The sequence below is a fragment of the Pan paniscus genome, chromosome X (genome assembly GCF_029289425.2).
Source record: "Pan paniscus chromosome X, NHGRI_mPanPan1-v2.0_pri, whole genome shotgun sequence".
NCBI classification, from domain to species: Eukaryota; Metazoa; Chordata; class Mammalia; order Primates; family Hominidae; genus Pan; species Pan paniscus.
This window is the reverse complement of record NC_073272.2, coordinates 13501343-13510565: the sequence shown is the minus strand read 5'-3', so window position 1 is coordinate 13510565 and position 9223 is coordinate 13501343. Positions and strand designations below refer to the sequence as shown.

Sequence of the window (9223 nt, the reverse complement as noted above, 5' to 3'; positions counted from 1 at the left end):
CCTTCCAAAGTGCTGGGATTACAGGTGTGAGCTACTGCACTGGCCTGGATTTAGAATTTTTAAGGCATCAGTTACTGAGAATTAATTGATAGAAGCCCTGAAATCATGAATCTAGGATAGTCAAACATAAACTATGTAACTTCTCGTTGTAAAAGTGGATAGGTTTTTATTATTTAAATTCACATACATTTGTTCCTATGTGGGGATTTTTCTTATACTGAAGCATGGACTTAAATAGATTATTATTAAATTAGGAAGTATGCCAATCAGTAAGCTATTGTATCTCAGCTCAATCCCAGTCTTCCACACTCCTCTTGGATGTTGGAGCTGAGAGTCTTTTGCCAGTTGGCTCCCTAGTAGGTTCAACCAAAACCAGGGATGCAGGGAGACTTTGAGGCTGGAGGAGGCAGAAGGGGCCTGCTCTTTACTGCCTGCTTGTTCCTGTCAGTGTCATCCCAGCGATGTCTCTATGCCTGGCAGTGGCAGTTCGTTCGTTTCCAGGATTTGTTTTTCATATCTCTAGAACCAGTCTCATTGTACCTCCTCAAATACACTAGCATCAGCCAAGCAGTGTCCCCTTTTCAGAAGTCTGGAGCCCATTCCTATGTGGCCTCTCCTCTGATCTCCTAGGCTCTGATAACCCCAAACTCTTCCCTTTGTTCTTTCAGCCCAAGAGTGGTAGCTGCTTCTTGAAGTTACTGCTTCTACCTTATCTCAGTGGCCCTTTATGTCCCTTCAGTACTCCCATACCTGTTCAACCAATTTCTTAGATTAAATTCTTTCTGTTCACGTACTTGATTTGATTTTCATTTTCCTGACTGGACCCTGATTGAAAATTTAAACCTTGTACAAAAGTTTATCACAGTATAGTCGTTTATCCTGATCTGAAATATGAAGATGCATAAAAAACATAACTTTCAATCGTTTGACTTGATTTATTACACAACAAAACCACCAGAAAATCAATGAGACAACAGACACAGCCACCAGTGTTGTTACTTATAGTCTGCTATTTTATCCATGACATCTTCAGGCTGACTGAAAATAATAGCACATATTGAAACTTGCATTCCGTTTCACCACTGAAAGTCTTTGGACAGTCTTCCTTGGTCATTCAGGGTTTTGGTGAGTTTTTCTAGTTCCCTTTAGGACTTACCAAGCACTCTTTTAGGTTCATAAAGGGTTAGCAGCCATAATTATTGTATCTGACATCACTGATGCCCAACTACTCTTCCTATTATTGAGAGCAACCAGACACAAAATAAAAACTTACTGTGCTCAGGGGATAGCCCAACTCTCCTCCTGAACAACAGGACTTTGGAAAGAGGTACTTAAGAAAGCCTGTTTGAATCTTGAGTCTTTCTAAAACAGGACCAATGGCACTGTGTTGTAAATATTGATGGAGCCTCCAAGTAGAGCCCATGCTCTGTGTTTTGCTTTCCCCATATATAAAATATGTAAAAATGAGCCAACTGACCAGATGACCTTGAAGTGACTTCCAACACTGACTTCTCTTAAAAGCTGTGATAGTTACTAAAAACTTTCTGGTAGCTATAAGGTTTGCTGGAATGATTGGAGGGTAATATGGAGCCTAATGTCTGGCTGGCTCATATAGAAAGAAAGATGGACAAAGATAAATCTCCACATGGAATTGAGTAAACTAAGAGAGGAGGGCATAGAAGGGAAGGGTTTGTTAGAAAGACATGATGCAGGAACCAGGTAGTGCCCCAGAAAGTTCATTTGGACAGCTGTCCCCTGCTCCAGAGTCTTCTGGGAAAGCTCAAAAGTTGACCCCTGCAGTCACAGCTACACTTCCCTTGACAGTTTTCTTTCCCTAACCCAACTTCTTGGAGATAGGGTTCCTGCCCTCGAAGACCTCATAACATGCATGGAAAAGATTGAGCTATAATTCAATGTCTTAGTCCATTTTATGCTGCTACAACAAAATACCTGAAACTGGATAATTTTAAAACATAAATTTATTTCCTCACTCTTCTTGGGGCTGAGAAGTCTAAGATCAAGGTGCTAGCATCTAATCTGGTGAGGGCCTTATTGTTATATCCTCATGTGGCAGAAGGTAAAGGGGCATGCTGGCCAAACCCTGCATGAAGCAAAGCCTCTTTTATAAGGGCCCTAATCCCATTAATGAGGGAGGAGCCCTCATAGCCTAATCATCTCTTAAAGACCCTACCTCTTGATTCTATCACATTGACAGCACCTGAATATTGGAGAGGACACATTCAAACCATAGCACTCAATAACTGCATGATGATAATAAGTGTAAATGAATGAACAACTCATCATATCTGCAGTGGTGGTGCATTTTAACTAAGAAAGGCATCAAAGATACCATTTGAATTGAATTTTGGGGAAGTGTTCTAGATCGGTGGAGGTAGGGAGGGACTGTTGAGATAGGGAACAGCATGAACAAGAGTTCATGTTCTTGTGGTTCATGGTTGAATGTGGGGAAACGTGTGACCTGTCTGGGGGAATGCTCTGTGGGGAATTAGTTGGATTGGCAGCCCTGAAAGGAGGAGGTATATGTGATTATTTATGCTAGAAATGTGGCCTATGGCTAGGTCTGGAGACCTTATATGCTATGCTAGGAGCAGAATTTATTCTGCAGCCAAAGGGAAGCTATTGGATGATTTTAATGAGGGAAGTGACATGAACAGCTCTGTGCTTTAGAAAAATGCCTCTGTAGCAATGAGAAGGACCGATTGGAGCAGAGGGGAATTTGAGAGACCCAAGGGAGAAGACATCTTTTTATCCAGTGGGAGAAGGTAAAGCCATGAGCCAAAGTGATGGCTGTGGAGGCAGAGAAAAGGAGATTCAAGTGGACCAGCAAAACAATACAAAAAAAAAAATCTGTTTAAAATGGAAGCTGGGAGAAATGGGAAATGACAACTGAATGAAAGATCCTTGACAAAATGATAAATATAAGCATAGTGGGTGAGGACAGTTTTACCTTCTCTCTTTCCTCCAGTGACCCTCTTACCATCACTTTCCACCATTCTTTGTGCATAATAGGCACTCAAATATTTGCTGAATTATTTCATTAATTAAGCTAACCTTTTGTGCTATTCTCACACCTTTATTTTGCAGATAAATTGTTTTAACTTTGGTTTTATTTGTAGCATTTGAATTTCTGTAGTAGGTAAGGATAATTCATGACACATTAAAATATTGACATGTCAGGAAGAGGAAGCCTTCTTTTTCTTTTCTTTCCCTTCTCTTCCAATGGTTTTTTGGAAATTCACTTTGATATTCTAATCAAAATGTAAAAACCAAAAAATGAATAGACAGCAGAGTTGTTAGGTGTTTATTATAATAAATGTGCAAATTGCCAAGTTTCCCTTCAGTAGAAAACAAGATGACTTTGGGAGGCCAAGGCGGGTGGATCACCTGAGGTCAGGAGTTCAAGACCAGCCTGGCCAACATGGTGAAACCCTGTCTCTACTAAAAATATAAAAACTATTCGGGCGTGGTGGTGGATGCCTGTAATCCCAGCTGCTTGGGAGGCTGAGGCAGGAGAATTGCTTGGACCCAGGAGACGGAGGTTGCAGTGAGCCGACACAGTGCCACTGCACTCCAGCATCAGTGACAGAGTGAGACTCTGTCTCAAAAAACAAACAAACAAAAAAACAAACAACAACAAAACAAACAAACAAACAAAACAAGATGAAAACCTAGTTGTGACGACTGAATTTGGTGTGGGAAGGTTGGCGACACAGTGGGAATGTCAGCATTGTGCTTCTGTGGGGCCCAAGTTGTCCTCAGAATAGTAATAATAATGAGTAGACACTGAATTAAATAGTAGACATCAACCTGCTAGAAATCATGTTGTGGATATTGGTCACAGGTGCTACTATAATGAGTGCTGTTTAGAAACCAGTTTTGAGTTTTGCTTGGAATTTATGTTGTGCTTGAGTGTTTTATAACTTGTTTTTCAAAAAATTAAATAGTGGATTGGGGGAAAGGGGAATGGAGAGTGATTGCTAATGAGCACAGGGCTTCTTTTGGAGGTGATGAAAAAGTTCTGGAATTTGTGTGACGGTTGCACAACTTTGTGAGCATAATAAAAATCCCTGAATTTGAATTTGAATCATAATTTTAGCTAATGTTTTAATTATCATTTTATGTTCTATTAACCAGATCAAAAACTTGTTTCACTTGATTTTTAGTAGATTTTATTTCATTTTATTGTTATTTTTGAATAGTTCTTTGATTTACTTGGTTCAAAAGGCAAAATACACGAAACATTATTCCTCAAGAAGTTTTACTCCTATGAATATTTATTCTTATTTTCCACCTTTTCTTTACAAAAGGTGGTGTTCTATATATATAAATATACACACACATTGTTCAGTGCCTTGGATTTTTCACTCAACAATATGACCTGGACATCTTCCCACATTGGAACTTAGAGAACTTCCTAGTCCTTGGATTTGCAGTTGCATGGTATTCCACTAGTGGAAGTAAGACAACTTATCGAATCAGTCCCCTGAATCATCTGATTTTTAAAATATGAAGATATAATTAAATAGAATTTTGAAATGTCAGTGGATAAAGAATACACACACAACTCACATGTACATCTGGTTTGAAATATTTTGGCTTATGGAATGATCAGAGAAAAGAAATTTGTTACTTATAGGCTCCAAGATAATAATTTATAAAAGAAATCCTGTAAAAACTAATTTTGAATCAAAATGCATAGCAGTTATAGAAAAGAAGAAAATCAATGTGCATAGAGCCATTATGTTCTAATATTTTAAACAAGGATATGTTTCTTATTAGAGTTTATTAAAGCTTGAATTATGTAATGGTGGCTATTCTGTAACTTTACGTTTAAAAGTAAAATAACTAAAGCCTTTTGTGTTAGCAAATTAATTTTTTGAAATTTTATTCATTTATCCTGGGTTGATGTCAAGATTTCAAAAACAAAAGCAACATACTTTCATTGATAGTAGCAAAGCAGAAACATAATTAAATATCAGATTAAAGCTCAAACCATGAAAAATGATCTAATGTTTTCCTTTCACATTTATTAGGAAAACAATCAAAACCCTTTTCTAATATTAAAGTTATTTTTTGAAGTCTTACTCAAAGGAATCCTAGATTAATCATAGATTTAAAAATCCGCCCATTCATGCGTGGGGTTGAGGTCATCCCTCGCCTAGGCAGAGGTGGGAGCTTATTGGTGCTGCTGCGGCCCTGCTTCCTCCTCCCCGTTTCTACGCTCCTGGGACCATGTCTGCACTGGTGGGTGCTAGAGCCAGGAGAGACTTTTGAGATAATGTACAATCTCCTCATTTTACATATGAAGAAACTGGGGCTTAGGGAAGAAAATGAAGTTGTCCAGGTCACTCAACTAGTGGTAATGCCAGGACCAAGGTGAAGATGTCTGGAGGTGTCAGGGCTGTGGGGATCACATTGCTCCAAGCCAATGATGATACAGGACTGTCAATGAAGCCTGGCACAGCTGTTGCTTCCCGTGTTCAGAATGCCAGGATTCCCTCATCGGGTGGTACTATGAGAAGGACGGGAAGCTCTACTGCCACAGGACTACTAGGAGACATTTGGGGAGGTCTGTCATGGGTGCTCCCTGCTGATGACAGGGCCCATTATAGTGGCTGGAGATGTTACAGTAGGTGGTTAATCAGACATGTGCAGGGCAGGAGAGGGCTCCTCCACACCAGGAATGTCAGGCGACCACTAGGTGATGGTCGGGCAGTTGTTAACCATCTAAAATAATAATTGGTTGCAGCTCGTACCAGGGAAAGGCAGTCTCCCAACACATTAAAAAAAACTCTGAAACTGGTGATCAGCAGCTTCCTGATAAGATCTCAGGAGTTGGGTGAGTGGGCTCAAGCATGTGCACTAGGAGGCAAAATGGTGGACTTTAACTGGTCTATGACCTTCCTCTAGGAATGCTCGACTGGTAAGGGGAAAAGCACCTCAAGTGAGCATGTGCACAACTTCAGTAAACACACTGTGCATGCAGCCCCTCCCAAGTGTTAGCAGCCCACTGCACATGCGGACAGCCCACCCCAAGGGAAGAATCAGGGGAGACAAGATGCAGACCCCAGAAGAATGCCAACATGTAAAATCCCAAGTCAAAGGTCAAACTGCACACTTGATCTCTGAAGTCTCCTGCTTGGCCCTCTTCCAAGTGTGCTTTACTTCCTTTCATTCCTGCTCTAAAGCTTTTTAATAAACTTTCATTCCTGCTCTGAAACTTGCCTTGGTCTCTCACTCTCTCTTATGCCCCTCAGTCGAATTATTTCTTCTGAGGAGGAAGAATTGAGGTTGCTGCAGACCCATGCAGATTTGCTGCTGCTAATAGGGAGTTCAAGTACCATCCAGAATGCTTTGCCTGTATGAGCTATAAGGTGACCATTGAGGATGGGGATGCATACGCCCTGGTGCTGCGTGTCACCCTATACTGTGGAAAGTGCCACAAATGAGGTGGTGCTGGCACCCATATTTGAGATACTCTCCACAGAGTCCATTCAGGACCAGCTGCCCTACTCTGTCATGCTCATGTCCATGCTGGCCATCACAGAGGGCAGGCGGAGCTTCTCCGTGTCCGTGGAGAATGCCTGCTCCAACTATGTTACCACTGTGCCAGTAAAAGAGGTCAACCAGATGCACATCAGTCCCAACAGCCACAATGCCATCCACCCCAGGGACCACATCCTGGAGATCAGTGGAACCCCCACCCACACACTCCAAGTAGAGGAGTTGGAGGATGCAATTAGCCAGATGAGCCAGACACTTCTGCTGTTGATTGAACATGACCCTGTCTCCCGGTCCCCAGCCCAGCTGCGGCTGGATGCCTGGCTCTCTCCCCGCACGCAGAATGCTGGACACCCTCATGCCCTCAGCACCCTGGACACCAAGGATAATCTGGAGGGGACGCTGAGAAGATGCTCCCTAAGACTCAGTAACAGCATCTCCAAGTCCCCTAGCCCTAGCTCTCCAAAGGAGCCCCTGCTGCTCAGCCGTGACATCAGCTGCTGGGAATCCCTTTGTTGTTCCAGCACTTACTCAAAGCAGAACTTCCGGTCCTGTGACCTGATCCACGGGGAGGTCCTGGGGAAGGGTTTCTTTGGGCAGGCTATCAAAGTGACACACAAAGCCACAGGCAAAGTGTTGGTCATGAAGGAATTAATGCGATGTGATGAGGAGAACCAGAAGACTTTTCTGACTGAAGTGAAAGTGACGTGAAGCCTGGACCACCCCAATGTGCTCAAGTTCATTGGCGTGCTGTACAAGGACAAGAAGCTGAACCTGCTGAGAGGACATTGAGGGGGGCATGCTGAAGGACCTTCTGCAAAGTGTGGACCCGTTCCCCTGGCAGCAGGAAGTCAGCTTGGCCAAAGGCATTGCCTCCAGAATGGCCACCACCAAGAAACGTACCTTGCACAAGAACAACTTCAAGAAGTGCTACATGGTGGTGGGAAACCTCTACTGAATGATACCTGAGATGCTGAATGGAAAGAGCTATGACGAAATGTGGATGTATTCTCTTTGGGGATCGTTCTCTGCGAGACCATTGGGCAGGTGTATGCAGATCCCGATTTCCTTCCCCAAACACTGGACTTTGGCCTCAGCATGATGCTTTTCTGGGAGAAGTCTGTCCCCGCAGACTGCCCTCCAACCTTCTTCCCCCTGGCCATGATCTACTGCAGACTGGAGCCTGAGAGCAGACTGGCATTCTCAAAACTGGAGGACTCTCTGTACCTGGGGGAGCTGGGCATCCCGCCGCCTGTAGGGCTGGAGGAGTTGGACCACACTGTGAGCATGCAGTACGGCCTGATCCAAGACTCACCCCACTAGCCCTGGCCCAGCCCCCTGCAGGGGGGTGTTCCACAGCCAGCATTGCTCCTCTGTACCCCATCCCTGCTGTGAGCAGGGTTTTTCGGGCTTCCTGTGGATTGGCAGCTTGTTTACAAGCAGAACAAGCCGGCAGGGTGCGGTGGCTCACGCCTGTAAGCCAGCACTTTGGGAGGCCGAGGCAGGCGGATCACCTGAGTTCAGGTGTTGGGGACCACCCTGACCAATATGGAGAAACCCCATCTCTACTAAAAATACAAAAAAATAGCTGGGTGTGGCGGCACATGCCTGTAATCCCAGCTACTCAGGAGGCTGAAGCAGGAGAATTGCTTGAACCCGGGAGGTGGAGGTTGCAGTGAGCCGAGATCGTGCCATTGTACTCCAGTCTGGGCAACAAGAGCAAAACTCTGTCTCAAAACGCAAACAAAAAAGAAGCAGAACAAGCCATCTCTTCTATCTCCCCAGGAGACGAATGGATGCAGCACCAGGAAAATGTATCTCCACAGGTTTGAGGGCCTGGTTACTGTCTGTAAATCCAGCACTCACCTGAAAGCTGTGAAGAAGACAAAAAAAAAAAAGCCCGGCCTTTGGGCCAGGAGGAAATCTGTTACTCGGATCCACCCAGGAGCTTCCAGGTCACGCTGATTAGTGTAATCTCTTACACTAATCAGCGTGACCTGGACTTGCTAGGCAGGATCCCAGGGTGAACCTGCCTGTGAACTCTGAAGTCTATAGTCCAGCTGGGTGCAGGAGGGCAAGTGGGAGTGTGGATGAAGGAAAGACTGGTGGCCAGAAGAAACTCAAAGGGTGTGAAAAGACAGTGGTGCTCCCCACTTCCACTCTGGGTCCTGCCCTTCCTGGAGCAGAGGTCGAGGGAGTAGGTTTTGAAGAGTTTTGGTGTGTGGCACAACTGGCCAGGAGTCAAGAAAAGGGCTGGCTTCTGTTCACCTGCCAGAGGGTGACTCTAGCCAGCCCAGGGACAACATCAATGTGAGGGGAAGCTTCTACCTCATGTTTTCAAACCTAATTACCCGAGACTGGCTGAGAACTTATGGGCAACAACCTGTCTGTTTGCAACAGTCACCTTCAAGCAGAGGAAGAAGCTGGGGGACTAGAAAGAAAGAGGCCCTGCCCTCTAGAAAGCCCAGATCCTGGCTTTTGTTACTCATACCCTGGTGGACTCCTCAGTCAGAAGCCTAAGACATTTTGCCTAGAGCTAGATGGGTTCTGGAGGACAGTGTGGCTTGTCACAGGCCTAGGGGCTCAGGCAAGGGAGTGGGAGTGTCAGCAATCTCTTGGCCTTGGCCTTGGCCTTGTGGCAGCCACTGTTCACCCTTCAACATGCCTGGTTTAGGCAGCAGCTTGGGCTAGGAGGAGGTGG

The 9223-nt window shown here is 44.5% G+C and overlaps 1 pseudogene; it reads left to right on the top strand.

The window, feature by feature from the left end:
- The first annotated feature begins 5253 nt into the window (after window positions 1-5253).
- Window positions 5254-8617, top strand: LOC100971844 (LIM domain kinase 2-like; annotated as a pseudogene).
- Window positions 8618-9223: the final 606 nt, after the last annotated feature.